The following is a 14,395-nucleotide window of genomic DNA, read 5'->3' on the forward strand; positions in this document are numbered from 1 at the left end:
AGAAACTTTGTATTTTTAGCTGCTATGATTTAATTTTGTTTCCAGCTACTGTTAAACTTTATTTCTAATATTTAGAAAAAATGTATTTGGAACTAGGAAACCAAGGTTTTAGTTCTAGCCTACCTGAGAATCACATGCATTTTCTGCAATAGTGAAAGTATACAGAAGAGACAAGGTTTATTTTTCTATTTTGTTCCTGTGGAGTTGATTAAGTGTGTTACATGATATGCACACATCTGCATTTTAGTTTAGTGGCTCCAGCTTCAGGAATAAAGGCAAACTGTATAGTGTTTCAGGTAATATTTAAACACAAGCTAAACACTCTCAACTCGTATTATTGTGAGCAAATTTATGAAGTATTCCTTAAATTTATTTCCTTCCTAAAAGCTAAGTGTATGTTGGACAAATAAGTTTGTAAAATTTGTGTTATTCGATTTTGCTCACTTTTATTGTTAAAAATGGCAGCTGCCCACATGAAACTGCTAATTACCTTCCTGCTTGGGAATGGCCATTGTTATGCGTATGCTAAAGGAGGGGTTTTCACACCAAAAAGTTTTAAGAAGATGAAGGAGGAGAGAGGAGGCCATGTTTTCACAGAGTGAGGAAAGGCAGCTAAGATGGCAGGGTGCTGAAGAAGAAGCCAGTTTGTGCAGAGAGGAGGAGGGAGAGGATGTGCAGATGGGAAACCAGAGGTGTCTGAGATTGGTGGGACCTTTGATTCTAGGAAAACCCGGATGTGTCAGTAGCTTTGTGAGTGCTGAATGAGTGGGTTTTGGAGCCCTGTGTGTGTGTGTGTGTTTACTCGCCTGCTGGGTACAAGGCTAGAATAAAAGGAATGGCCCACCAGTTTTTGGCTCTGCAGTTTCTTTACCATCTGACCAAATCTAATGGGAACCTGCACGTGCCTGGCTGTGACGGCCGTGACTACTGGTTGTACATATGTCATGCCTTTATGTTTATTAATTAAGATTGGGCTTTTGGTTTATTTGTTAGTGGTCACAGAGTTCAGTCTAGTAGCTAATTAATACTTTGAAGTAGAATGAGAAAATAGATGAATTTTTATCTCTTTATTTCCTGTTATAAATAGCAAATCAACTGGTTTTATCTGTAGTTCTGGTAGGTATTTGCAATTTTGATGTGTAGTTAAAGAAGTACTTTATTCTTCACTTTTTCCTAGGAGAATTACTTGGAGAGGGTTCCTTAGCACATTTTTTAGTAACAAAAGATAGTTTTTAACACGTCTTTTCATTAAGCCTTGCAGCTGGAGGCCCTTTGTGCTATGTTTGTATATACATGCTTGTGGAAGGAGGAGCCAGAACAGAGTTGACCCCTTCTTCCTAATATAGGGGAGGAGTTTGACCTTACATTGGCCAGAGTGCCTGCTATGGGAGGGGCTGGAGGAACTCCTGCTTTTCTTCCCTGGCAGATTGTCCAGAGGTGCTTTGGAAAGCTGAACGCTCAAATAGTAACTTGGTATGTGTTTGTTGTGTGTATATTATTTAAGCACCCTCCTCTCTCCCCCTAAGGAAACCTTTAGTAAAGTCTCTACTGTTCACTGATCTTTTGTAAGAGTGGAATCTTGGAAGGAACCCCAAAGAGTGCTGACTCTGCTCTGGGGACTCTGAGAGAGCACTGAAGTGTGCAAAACCCAGCTGCCACTTGGGAAGCACATAGATCCAGCTCGTTGCTGGGCTGGACAGGCTGAAGTAGTGGTTCCTGATTGTTGGATACCTGTGACTGGCATGGGTTTGTTAAATCCTTTTTACATACAGGCTTTCTCTTTATCCTTATAACAGTTCTATGAGAACCACATTTTTTAATGGAAATGCAGAAAGAAAAGCTTTCAGAAGTTAAATAACTTCCTTGAAGTCACTTAGCTTATTTAGAAGTCAGGCTCCTGCCTAGGCATATCTTATTTCAAATTTCTTGTTTCGAATTTCTAAATTGTGCTGTTTTATTCTTCCCTAAGACTGTTCTTTGAGAATTAAAATATATTTTTTTTATCAGTTTAGGAGGAGATAAAAATAGAAGCTCCAAAATTCTGAGAATTGTACGGTTTTGGCCAGCCTCCCTCCCTCCCTCTGTCCCTCCCTCCCTCCCTCCCTCCTTTCATCCTTTCCTCTCTCCCTCCCCTTTTTTCCTTTCCTTTCCCTCCCTCCCTCCCTCCCTTCCTTCCTTCCTTCCTTCCTTCCTTCCTTCCTTCCTTCCTTCCTTCCTCCCTCCCTCCCTCCCTCCCTCCCTCCCTTCCTTCCTTCCTTCCTTCCTTCCTTCCTTCCTTCCAGTATTTACCACATGTCTATATTAATTTTCTTCTGGGAGTGTTTTCTCCACTCTTACCAGTCATTTCCTCACACAACTCCCATGAAGCCTTCAGCCTCTTTACCACATCCCAGTAAGAAGCAGAATTAGGGTATCTGAAATCACATCACTTTTCATAGTTTCTGCCACTTTAGCTTTTATTTCTTTCCTCCTTGTGTTGAATAAATTGTTTCATCTTTTTTGTTAAATTTTTTTTAATTTTTTTATTTTATTTTTTATTTTATTTTTTTTTAAATTTTATTTATTCATTTTTAGAGAGGAGAGAGAGAGACAGAGAGGGAGAGAGACAGAGAGAGAGAAGGGGGAAGGAGCTGGAAGCATCAACTCCCATATGTGCCTTGACCAGGCAAGCCCAGGGTTTCGAACCGACAACCTCAGCATTTCTATGTCGACACTTTATCCACTGTGCCACCACAGGTCAGGCCAATTTTTTTTTTTTTTTTTCATTTTTCTGAAGCTGGAAACGGGGAGGCAGTCAGTCATACAGACTCCCGCATGCGCCCAACTGGAATCCACCCGGCATGCCCACCAGGGGGTGATGCTCTGCCCCTCTGGGGCATCGCTCTGTTGCATCCAGAGCCATTCTAGCGCCTGAGGCAGAGGCCACAGAGCCATCCTCAGCTCCCAGGCCGTGGGAGGGGAAGAGAGAGACAGAGAGGAAGGAGAGGGGGAGGGGTGGAGAAGCAAATGGGCGCTTCTCCTGTGTGCCCTGGCCGGGAATCGAACCCGGGTCCTCTGCACGCTAGGCTGACGCTCTACCACTGAGCCAACCGGCCAGGGCAACAGTTTGAACTTTTAATCTCCGCCTAGTAAGGGAAGTCTGGTGTTGGGCAGATAAAATGTATTATGCTCACTTTGTTAAAGATGGTGCTGCCCACGTGGAGGCCGTTGCCCAGGTGGTATTAATGTGTGTCTCTGTGGGCTGTGGGCAGGCAGGATCATTGTAGCCTGGGGCTTGGTTTTAGGCCTAAGCCTTTCCCACCCTTTTTGATGTGGGGTGGTACAATCCAATCATGCGTCAGAGAAGTGACTTTGTATTAGAGACTTCCCTATTTTGTATATTGGATTAAAGGTTTGGATTTCTACACTATAAAATAGGGGCAGAACGGGAGCTTGCTCTCAGTTCCTGAGATTATCATTAGAGGAGATAGCAGAGCAGAGAGCAGAGAAAAGGCCACGTGGAGGAGGCCAGGAGAAGCAGCCAAGATGGCAGAGTGTTGAGTGAGAAGCCAGTTTGTGCAGAGAGAAGGAAGGAGATGGGGAACATAGGTGAATAAGTCTGGTGAACTAGAAACCTTTGATTCTAGGAAACTCGGATAAGTCAGTAGCTTTGTGAGCACTGAATGTGAGTGGGTTTTGGAGCCCAGTGTGTGTTTTTTACTTGCCCGCCGGGTGCAAGCTAGAATTAAAGAAGATAGCCCATCAGTTTTGGCTCGGTTGTTTCTTTACCGACTGTCCGAATCCAATGCGAAACTGCATGGGCCAGGCTGCTGTGATGGTAGCCATGGCTACTGGCTTTACATCTGGGATATCATGACTGGGGATCCAGGCCACCCTGATCAGTTTTCATACATTGATCAATGGCTGTATTTAGCAATGAACCCACCACAATGGCTAAAAGCTTGTTCAATACAGAAAGGGTACTAGTCCAGCCAGACTTATATCTAGGACAGAAAGGGAATTCAAGAGAAAGAATTAAAACTCCGCTAGAAAAAGATCAATGTGCCTGACCAGGCGGTGGCGCAGTGGATAGAGCATCAGACTGGGATGCTGAGGACCCAGGTTCAAGACCCCGAGGTCGCCAGCTTGAGCGCGGGCTCATCTGGCTTGAGCAAAAAGCTCACCAACTTGGACCCGAGGTTGCTGGCTTGAGCAAGGGGTTACTTGGTCTTCTGAAGGCCCGTGGTCAAGGCACATATGAGAAAGTAATCAGTGAACAACTAAGGTATCACAACGAAAAACTGATTGTTGATGCTTCTCATCTCTCTCTGTTCCTGTCTGTCTGTCCCTATCTGTCCTTCTCTCTGACTTTATTTCTGTCCCTGTAAAAACAAAAAGAAAGAAAAAGAAAAAGATCAATGTGAATATTATAATAGGAAATACCCTTGGGAAAGTGTTTCTCCAGCCTCTAGGGAAAAGGGCTGGCAAGCAAGCGATTTAAATGAAAGAAAAGAGAAATACCGTGTCGGGAGGTACGGTGTGCGGACCGAGGTGTAGGGGCCGCAGCCGAGGAGAGGTGAACATGTGCACGCCCCTCCCTTCCCCATCGTTCCCCTGCCTCAGCCATCACGCTGCACCGCAGCAGAAGGCAAACAGTGAACAGCAAACCAAGCACTAAGAGATGAGCCCCACCGCCTCTGGGCACACGGTTAGGTTAGGATTCAGCCTGTTGTGTGTGGAGTGAAGTGGGTGGGGGGGCAATAAAGTAAGGGTGAGGTAACTAAAAAATATAGAATAGAAACTAGTTTCAAATGTCCGCCTACTGACCAAAAGAAGTTTTGCCCATTTGGAAAATACAGGGTGGGAATAGTATTAAAAATTGGAATTTTGCTTTAGAAAAATCTTAAAGGAAAGAAAAAAGAATTTAGAAATTAACAAATGGTAGGTGTGGACCTTGCTAATTATTGGCAGTTTCTTTTTTTTTTTTAAATATTTTATTGATTTTACAGAGACAGGAGAGAAAGGGGAGCATGGAATGGGAAGTAACAACTCATAGTTGTTTCAGGCTAGTTGTTCATTGCTTGCTGGCAGTATGTGCCTTGACCAGGGAAGCCCAGGGTTTTGAACCGGCCACCTTGGCATTCCAGGCTGAAGGTTTATCCACTGCGCCACCACAGGCCAGGCAATTGGCAGTTTCTTAAATTGCAATTCCAGAAGGAGTAATAAAAGCATGAATAATAGGATTACAGTGATACCTCGGTTCTCGAACATAATTCGTTCCGGGAGAACGGTCGAGAACCAAATTGTTCGAGAACTGAAACAATGAAACCCATAGGAAATAATGGAAACTGGATTAATTTGTTCCAAGCCCCAAAAATATGCCTATTTACTGGTGCTTTCTCACAAATAACGACTTCATTGATGCTGTCACCTGCTAACTCTTTTTCTTTAATGAAAATAAGAAGCAGCTTCTCCATTTCCTCCATTATCTGAGGCCTTTGCTTTGTTAACAATGTAACACCTTTGGCAACATTGGCAGCCTTTATAACAGCTTTATTCTTAAGGAAAGTTGAGATAGTAGATCTTGGCATGCCATACTCAGCAGACAGATCTGAAACACGTGTGCCCTGTTCATATTTGGCAATGATTTCTTTTTTCAGCTCAATCGTTGTTCTCACAGCTTTCCGCTTACCTTTGTCTGCATTACCACTTCTGGCTTTCTTTGGACCCATGTCTAAGGGTTAAATTCAGTGTACAAAGCGTGCACAAAGCGTGAGTCTCACCACAAAGCGTGAGTCTCACCACAAAGCGTGACTCTCACCACAAAGCGTGACTCTCACCACAAAGCGTGACTCTCACCACAAAGCGTGACTCTCTCCACAAAAACGTGATTCTCTCTCTCCACAAAGCGTGACAAAGCGTGACTCACACTGATGACGCAGGCAAGGCGCGCTCGGCCGAATGAACGCCATTCGGCTCAACTCGGCTAATCTCGGACGTTCGAGTTCCAAATATTTGTTCGGATTCCAAGACAAAATTTTCTCGAATTTCCTGGTCGAATACCGATTTGGTCGAAAGTCAAGGCGTTCGAGAACCGAGGTATCACTGTATACAGAATAGAATTATTAGAAATGAGCCCTCCGTGGGTTGGGGATAGTGGCTTGTTGCCCTCCACTGGTGTAAAAAATTAGAGAAAAAAGTTCCAACACTCTCCCATGGGAGGGCAAAGTGGGTGTTGGGTCCTCTATAAGCCTCTTAGTTACGTAGAAGGCATGGAGTTCATAACGAAGACCTACTGCATTAGCCATAAGAGTTAAAATTATAAAAAGTTTTCAAGGAATTGCGGGAAAAAATTAGAAACCTCAAATAGGCTAAAGCAGCCCTCTTTTAGGAAGGTAAATTTATAAAAATTGTATTTTTATTTGCTGCTTTTATTGTAAGAAATAAAGCTAAACAGCTGAGTGGGGGGGAATGAAAGTCGGCTTGTTTTTAGAAATGCTGGGTCTAAACGCCCGCCTGTCTGCGCCACCTCTCGCATGGCAACCGTGTCTCTAATCCAGCGGCGAAGGAGAAGGGAATGGGAGTCCTGGAAAAATGGGCGCTGCTTTGGGACCGAGCCCGGAGCCTCGTCGCTGCTGCCATCCTGCGCTTGGCCAGGCTAGGGTTCAGTCAGCCCTCGGGATGTGCAAAGAGGGACAGGCACGTTGGATGCCTCTTCCTCTTCCCCCTTTTCCTAAGAACTCTGGTCGGCAAACTGCCATTCGCAAACAGCTCGTGGGCCACATACGACCTTTTTGCCCTCTTAGGTATAGCTCTCCAATGGAGTGCCAGGTGTGGGCGCTGCCTCCATATGCCTACATATATATAGTTTAAATTTAAAATAGGCTCTTAAAATTCAGTTATTGTACTGTTAATAATTAGATCTATTAACTAATAGGTTTCCCGGCCCCTAATTAGGAATGGTGACTTATTGTCCCCCCTCCACTATTGTGTAAAAGGTACTTTCCATGTTAAAATGTATATGTTATTTCAAAAGCCTTTTGTTAATTTTCTATTTGCTGTTTTATAGCCCTGTAATATTGGAATCTTAGTTTAAATATTAGAAATTATTAACAATACCTTTTTATGTAATGTTTAGTTATTATTTTACAACAATATTGTTCAATACTAGGTAATATAAATAAAGGAGTCATATTCTGAAACTTCTGCAAATCTATTTTTATCATGATCTTTGTTTAAAATTTCTTTTGAATGCTAATGTGCTGAGTTATTCAGCAGCAGAGAGACTCTGGAATCCTAAAGGAGACACCAAAACCTGTTTTTCTTGATTTAATCCAGCTAATAACACTGCTTTGTCTTTTTCCAGAAGTTATATAAACAGAAAAGGACCCCCAAGCCCCTCAGTCAGATCTTCTGAGCATGGCTTTTAATGTCTATAATGACCAAGATAGTAACAGAAAAGGCAAATAGAGCCCAAAAGAAATCAGGAAAATACCAGTTCTTGGCATACACCCTTAAAGGCTCCACCATCCCAAACAGGCTTCATAGGATTCCATCAGGACCCTGCTTCAAGAGTGGAAAGAAAGGTCATTGAGCCGAGGCCTTTCATGCTTCTCAGCCCCAACAGGGGACATACCTCTGCTGCGAGAAAAAAGTAAGTTGCCACTTTGCTCCACGGAGGGAGGGTTCAGTATCTTCCAACCCTTTCCAGCTACCTGTGACCTGACCTTGCCCAGCCTGCTGGGGCTTGCCACTGAAGGCTAAAGGTGCCTAAGGCTGTTGGCCCCATCTCACAACACCATTTAGGAGCCTAAGGTATTTCTTCCAAGTAGCAGGTAAAACTGATCTCATTTCATGTAAACATGAGGGCCATTTACTATGCCTTGCCTGAGTATTCGAGTTCTATTTATCCCTCGAAGATCTCTACTGGGGGTAATGACAGTCTGATTTTTGTTGCTTCATTTAATGTATAGTGTCTCCTTTATTCTTGTCTCAATACTCCATGCCTATTTTAGGCTGGGACCTGCTCCTAATTCCAGTTAAAAGCAGTGGTCATGCCTGACCTGTGGTGGCGCAGTGGATTAAGCGTTGACCTGGAATGCTGAGGTTGCCGGTTCAAAACCCTGGGCTTGCCTGGTCAAGGCATATATGGGAGTTGATGCTTCCAGCTTCTCCCTCCTTCTCTCTCTCTCTCTCTCTCTCTCAATCTCTCTCCTCTAAAATGAATAAATAAATAAAAATAATTAAAAAAATAAAAGCAGTGGTCATTAAGACTTAAACTCTAGCTACAGAGTGTGGAATGTAACTACAACTTCAGTACCTTATAGACTTTTCCAGAATAGATGTGACTCCTGCTCTTTGGGACATTTCTCAGTCTAAAATAGAAATTAGGTTACATTTTAAGTAATATAAAGCAGCAATGATGTCAACATAGACTTAGTGAAATTATGTTAACATGTTAACAACATTTGTGATTGTAAGAATTTTATTTTGAATCCTGTTACATTGGTTAGAATTTTATTTTGTTTAATAATCTGGTAGGCTTTAGTTATTTTATTGCATTAGTATTATAATATTTTTTAACATTAGCTATTTGAATTTTATTGTTAATTGTATGCTTTTCCAGTCTGCCTTAAAATCGGAACATAGTAATTCAAATGAATAGACGCCACCCAAAACCAGTGGGGTCTTGGGACCCTTATTGCAAAAGGTATATTTAAAACCAATTAGAAAAAGATTTTGCAAACAGGAAAAGGATAATTACAAAAGCCAAACTTAGAATCTATTACAGAAGGCATAATATCTGAGTATTTAGTTTGTGTCCAAGTGAATACTAAGCAAAATAAGGAAATTATAAAAATAAAACAAAACAGGAAAAAGGCTTTCCCAGATAAATGTTTAAAATAGACTTTAATAAAATAATTAACAGTTTTTAAAAAGTTACTGTGTGGAATTCTTTCCAAGTTTAGCTTGCCCATTTTGGTGTTGGACCTACATTTATATCTACAGTCTCAAAGCTGGTAGGAAAGGAACTCAATATTAATCTAACAGAAGCTAATTTGAAGTTACATTGTGCCCACAGGCACCCAAAAGGTTCAGGGCAAATAAATTACATGAATCAAATAGTAAAAGAAATGTAACCACCCATTATTTAAGTACTTGCAGGATTTACAGGTTACCCAGCAAACTGTTCAAAAAACTGTCTGAGAGGTGCTTCCAGCATTATTAGGAAATCCAGTGCATCACCCAGGGACTAGCTCCCATGTGGACAGGTCCGCACACTGTGATCCTGACAACTCCCACTGCTGTTAAGGTAGAAGAATGGCGTGCCCTACTCCAACCACAAACCGGAAGCCGGTTGGCCTATGTGTGGCGAATACATGAAGAAACTTACTAAGGACTCCCCCTTTTTTTTTTCTTTTTCTTTTTTTGTATTTTTCTGAAGCTGGAAACGGGGAGAGACAGTCAGACAGACTCCCGCATGCGCCCGACCGGGATCCACCCGGCATGCCCACCAGGGGCGATGCTCTGCCCACCAGGGGGTGATGCTCTGCCCCTCCGGGGCGTCGCTCTGCCGCAACCAGAGCCACTCTAGCACCTGGGGCAGAGGCCAAGGAGCCATCCCCAGCGCCCGGGCCATCTTTGCTCCAATGGAGCCTTGGCTGCAGGAGGGGAAGAGAGAGACAGAGAGGAAGGAGGGGGGTGGGGGTGGAGAAGCAAATGGGCGCTTCTCCTATGTGCCCTGGCCAGGAATCGAACCCGGGTCCCCCGCACGCCAGGCCGACGCTCTACCGCTGAAGGGACTCCCTTTTTAATCAGACTTTGGGAAAAGGGAAACTAGGGTAAAAAGAAAACCAGTTTAGTTGTCACTAAAGGTTAAAGGTTTTAAAATGAAAAATTCTGACTAAAGGTAAATTGTTATAAAAGCAAATTAGTTTTATATAAGTTACAAAAGAAAATTGTACAGTCTAAATTAATCAATATTTGTTTCTTTAATGAATTATATTACTATTAATGCTGTCTATTAAATATCTGTTACATATTATAAATTAATGTTAATATTACAGCCTTATGCTTTTCAGTAAATTAAGTCAAAGATTTGATTTAGGACATAAAGCCAATGGGAAATGTTGTAAGGTACCAAAAAGCTGCAAATTAATATTGATATTCTAGGAAGAAAAGGTCAAGCTTTCCTATCCTTTTCTTGGAAAATGGAAGAAAAGGAATGTAGAAGTCTCCTGACTCACAAGGATGACTAAGGTCATTTGGTTTTAAGTTCTCTGAAAGGATTAAGGTTAACTGAGAAACTTCTTCTCTTTCAATAGGAGGCATAATTTACATACCACCTTGCATTGATTGTAGTTCCTCCCTTTCCTGGAATCTTGAGAGTAAAATACCTCTAGGATAGTGAGGGAAGAGAACCCTGAAAGATTTGTAAATATCTTTGATTGTGTTACCTTGAAAGTCTTAATGTTTCTGTGTATCCTCTAGACCAGGGGTCTCAAACTCGCGGCCTGTGGGCTGCATGTGGCCCGCCCACCAATTTTGTGCGGCCCGCAGACTAATTAAACTTTGTGGATTAGTCTGAGGGCTGCACAAAATTGGTGGGCGGGCCGCGAGTTTAAGACCCCTGCCTAGACAAATGTTATAATCTTGTTAATGATTGTGCCATAATGTCATGCTCTCCCCCACCCGCGTGTGATCAAGGGTATATAAGCAGCCCCTGAACTATTTTTGGGGCTGCATGATTTGGATCTGAAGAATCCCCCCTGTGTATGCCGCCGGCTTAATCAATAAAACTTTTCAAAATTCAACTGGACTTGGTGTCTCTACATAAACCCGCTGAAGTGAGGTACGGTACTTTTCAGAATCTGGGGTACAGTACTTTACAACACTTTATTCTCCTTCCCCCTAGCCCAGGGAACCAGTAATCACTCTGTCTTTATATGTTTGCCTGTTCTGGACATGTCATATAAAAGGAATGATACAATATGTGGTCTTTTCCTACTGACTTTTCATTAGCATAATAGTTTCTTGGTTTATCCATGTTTCAGTATGTATCATTACTTCATTCCTTGTGTGTGTGTGTGTGTGTGTGTGTGTGAGAGAGAGAGAGAGAGAGAGAGAGAGAGAGACAGATAGGAAGAGACAGACAGGAAGGCAGAGAGATGAGAAGCATCAGTTCTTCGGTTGTGGCTCCTTAGTTGTTCATTGGTTGCTTTCTTATATGTGCCCTGATTTGGGGGGGGCGGCGGGAGAGGGCTACAGCAGAGCAAGTGACCCCTTGCTCAAGGCAGTGACCTTTGGGCTTAAGCCAGCAACCATGGGGTCATGTCCATGATCTCACACTTGAGCCAGTGACCCTGCGCTCAAGCTGGCTGTAAAGCCAGGAGCCACAGCCAGAGCCACTATCACAGCCGCCTGGACCATGCAGGTTCGCATTGGATTCGGACAGTCGGTAAAGAAACAACGGAGCCAAGAACTGATGGGTCTTCATCTTTAATCCTAGCTTGCACCCGGCAGGCAAGTAAAAATACACACTGGGCTCCAAAACCCAATCACATTCAGTGCTCACAAAGCTACTGATTCATCCGAGTTTCCTAGAATCAAAGGTTTCTAGCTCACCAGCCTTATTCTCCTCAGTTCCCCATCTCCTTCCTTATCCCAGATACAAACACTACACAAACTGGCATCTCACTCAGCACTCCGCCATCTTGGCTGCTTTTCCTGGCCTCCTCCACGTGGCCTCCTTTCGCTGCTGGCTCTACTCTGGCGATCTCGGGGTTTCAAACCTGGGTTCTCTGTGTCCCAGTGTGATGCTCTTCTGTTGAGCAGATAAAATATATTATGCTCACTTTGCTAAAGATGGTGCTGCCCACATGGAAGCCGTCGCCCAGGTGATATTAAAGTGTGTTGGGGGCGGGCTGTGGGCAGGCAGGATCATTGTAGCCTGGGGCTTGGTTTTATTTATTGATTTTTAGAGAGAGAGGAGTGAGAGAGAAAGAGAGAGAGAGAGAAGGGGGAGGAGCAGGAAGCATCAACTCCCATATGTGCCTTGACCAGGCAAGCCCAAGATTTCAAACTGGCAACCTCAGTGTTCCAGGTTGACGCTTTATCCCACTGCACCACCACAGGTCAGGCTGGGGCTTGGTTTTAGGACTAAGCCTTTCCTACCCTTTTTGATGTGGGGTGGTACAATCCCATCATGCCCCAGATAAGTGACTTTGTATTAGAGACTTTCCTATTTTGTATATTGGATTAAAGGTTTGGATTTCTACACTGTAAAATGCAGGCAGAATGGGAGCTTCCTCTCTTGGTTCCTGAGATTAATATATATTAGAGGAGAGAGCAGAGGAGAGCAGAGAGAGGCCACGTGGAGGAGGCCAGGAGAAGCAGCCAAGATGGTGGAGTGTTGAATGAGAAGCCGGTTTGTGCAGAGTTTGTGCAGAGAGAAGGAGATGGGGAACAGAGGTGAATAAGGCTGGTGAGCTAGAAACCTTTGATTCTAGGAAACTTGGATAAGTCAGTAGCTTTGTGAGCACTGAATGAGTGGGTTTTGGAGCCCAGTGTGTGTTTTTACTTGCCTGCCGGGTGCAAGCTAGGATTAAAGATGATGGCCCACCAGTTTTTGGCTCCGTTGTTTCTTTACCAACTGTCCAAGTCCAGTGTGAACCTGCATGGGCCAGGCAGCTGTGATGGTGGCCCTGGGTACTGGCTTTACATTTACCCACTGCGCCACCACCTGGTCAGGCACTTCATTCCTTCTTTTGACTGAATAATATTTCTTTGTGTGGATATATTGCATTTTATTTATCAATTCATCAACTGATGGACATTTAGGTGCTTTCTCACTGTTAATGGATAATAGTGCTATGAACATTTTTGTAAATGTTTTTGTGTGAACATATGTGTTCGTTTCTATTGGGTATACACGTAGGAGTGGGATTGTTATGTCATAGGTAACTAACTTTTTGAAGAACTGCCAGACTGCTTTCTAAAGTAGCTGCACCAGTTGGTATCCCTAGCAGTGGTGCATGAGGGTTCTACTTTTTCCCCTGTCTTGCTAAAATTGTCTTTATGATGATAGCCATCCTGTGAGTGTGAAAAGATATTTCCTGTGGTTTTCATTTGCATTTCTATGATGGCTTCTCAGTAAATTTTAAATTATCTAAGTAAGAAATGCTCTTATATTTCTTTTTATTTTCTTTTTTTTTTGTATTTTTCTAAAGTGAGAAGCAGGGAGGCAGAGAGACAGATTCCCACATGTGCCTGAAAGGATCCACCTAGCAAGCCCACCAGGGGGCGATGCACTACCCATCTGGGGCGTTGCTCCGTTGCAACCGGCACCATTCTAGCGCCTGAGATGGAGGTCATGGAGCCATCCTCAGTGCCCGGGCCAACGTTGCTCCAGTGGAACCTTGGCTGCGGAAGGGGAAGAGAGAGAGAGAGAGAAAGGAGGGGGGAAGGATGGAGAAGCAAGATGGGCGCTTCTCCTGTGTGCCCTGGCTGGAAATTGAACCCAGGACATCCACACACCGGGCTGATACTCTACCGATGATCCAACCGGCCAGGGCCTCTTATATTTCTTATTTCCTAAAACACCCACCATATTTTCCACAAATTAGCTCATAATAAAAAAACTTTATTTTATAAACCCTATTTTTAAAAATTTCAATAAAAGGGTAGTGGTGCCCTTTATTATTATTATTATTTTTTTTAATTTTAAATTTGAAAAGTGTGCCTTACCCACATCACTAGCATTTTGCTCTGATCTTTATCTTCACGCCTGCATCTTAGGTGTCATGGTCGCACATAGGTACTCTCTTTCTTGACCTCTCACTGCTAAGCCTTACACACAAAATGACTTGATAAATGTTAGTTAAATGAAAGAATGAATGTTATCTGTGTTAATTTGGATTGTTTTCCTGGGGACAGGTGGGTACTGTTTCTTTAAGTTATGCTAATAACTTAAAGGTATAAAGAGCACTAGAGGCTTCATTTAAAACTGTCATCTCCAGAAAAATAATGACTTGCTCCTTGAAAACTGCTTCTAAAATACAGTTTAACTTCTCTGGTCTTTGCATATTGTGCACATTGTTATTGCTTGTTCTTTGGGTTCCCTGTATAGGCAGCCTAGGTTTGAGTTTATTCCTTACCTGAGGAATTCTATGACGTGGTAATTTGATATTAAGAAAGTTTTCCACAGCAATTAGATCATCTTTATTATAAGGTATACTTTAAATATTTCAAATTGATAGATTAAATAATATGTGATTTCTAAAGTTTTAAAGAGGATGTCAAGCCCGTCTTTTGTTCAGACTTTAAAGGAACTTTATTTAGCTTTAACACTATGTAAATAAACATTGATACGCGTTTATGTTTCTAATTGCTAGAAAAATAAGTGTTTAATAATGTC

The 14,395-nt window shown here is 42.8% G+C and overlaps 1 protein-coding gene across 5 annotated transcripts in view; it reads left to right on the top strand.

Moving 5' to 3' along the window:
• Nucleotides 1–14,395, top strand: part of CENPP (centromere protein P) — a 249,256-nt gene that overhangs the window by 72,759 nt on the left and 162,102 nt on the right. The window lies entirely within an intron of this gene.

This window comes from Saccopteryx leptura, chromosome 2 (genome assembly GCF_036850995.1).
Source record: "Saccopteryx leptura isolate mSacLep1 chromosome 2, mSacLep1_pri_phased_curated, whole genome shotgun sequence".
Lineage (NCBI taxonomy): Eukaryota > Metazoa > Chordata > Mammalia > Chiroptera > Emballonuridae > Saccopteryx > Saccopteryx leptura.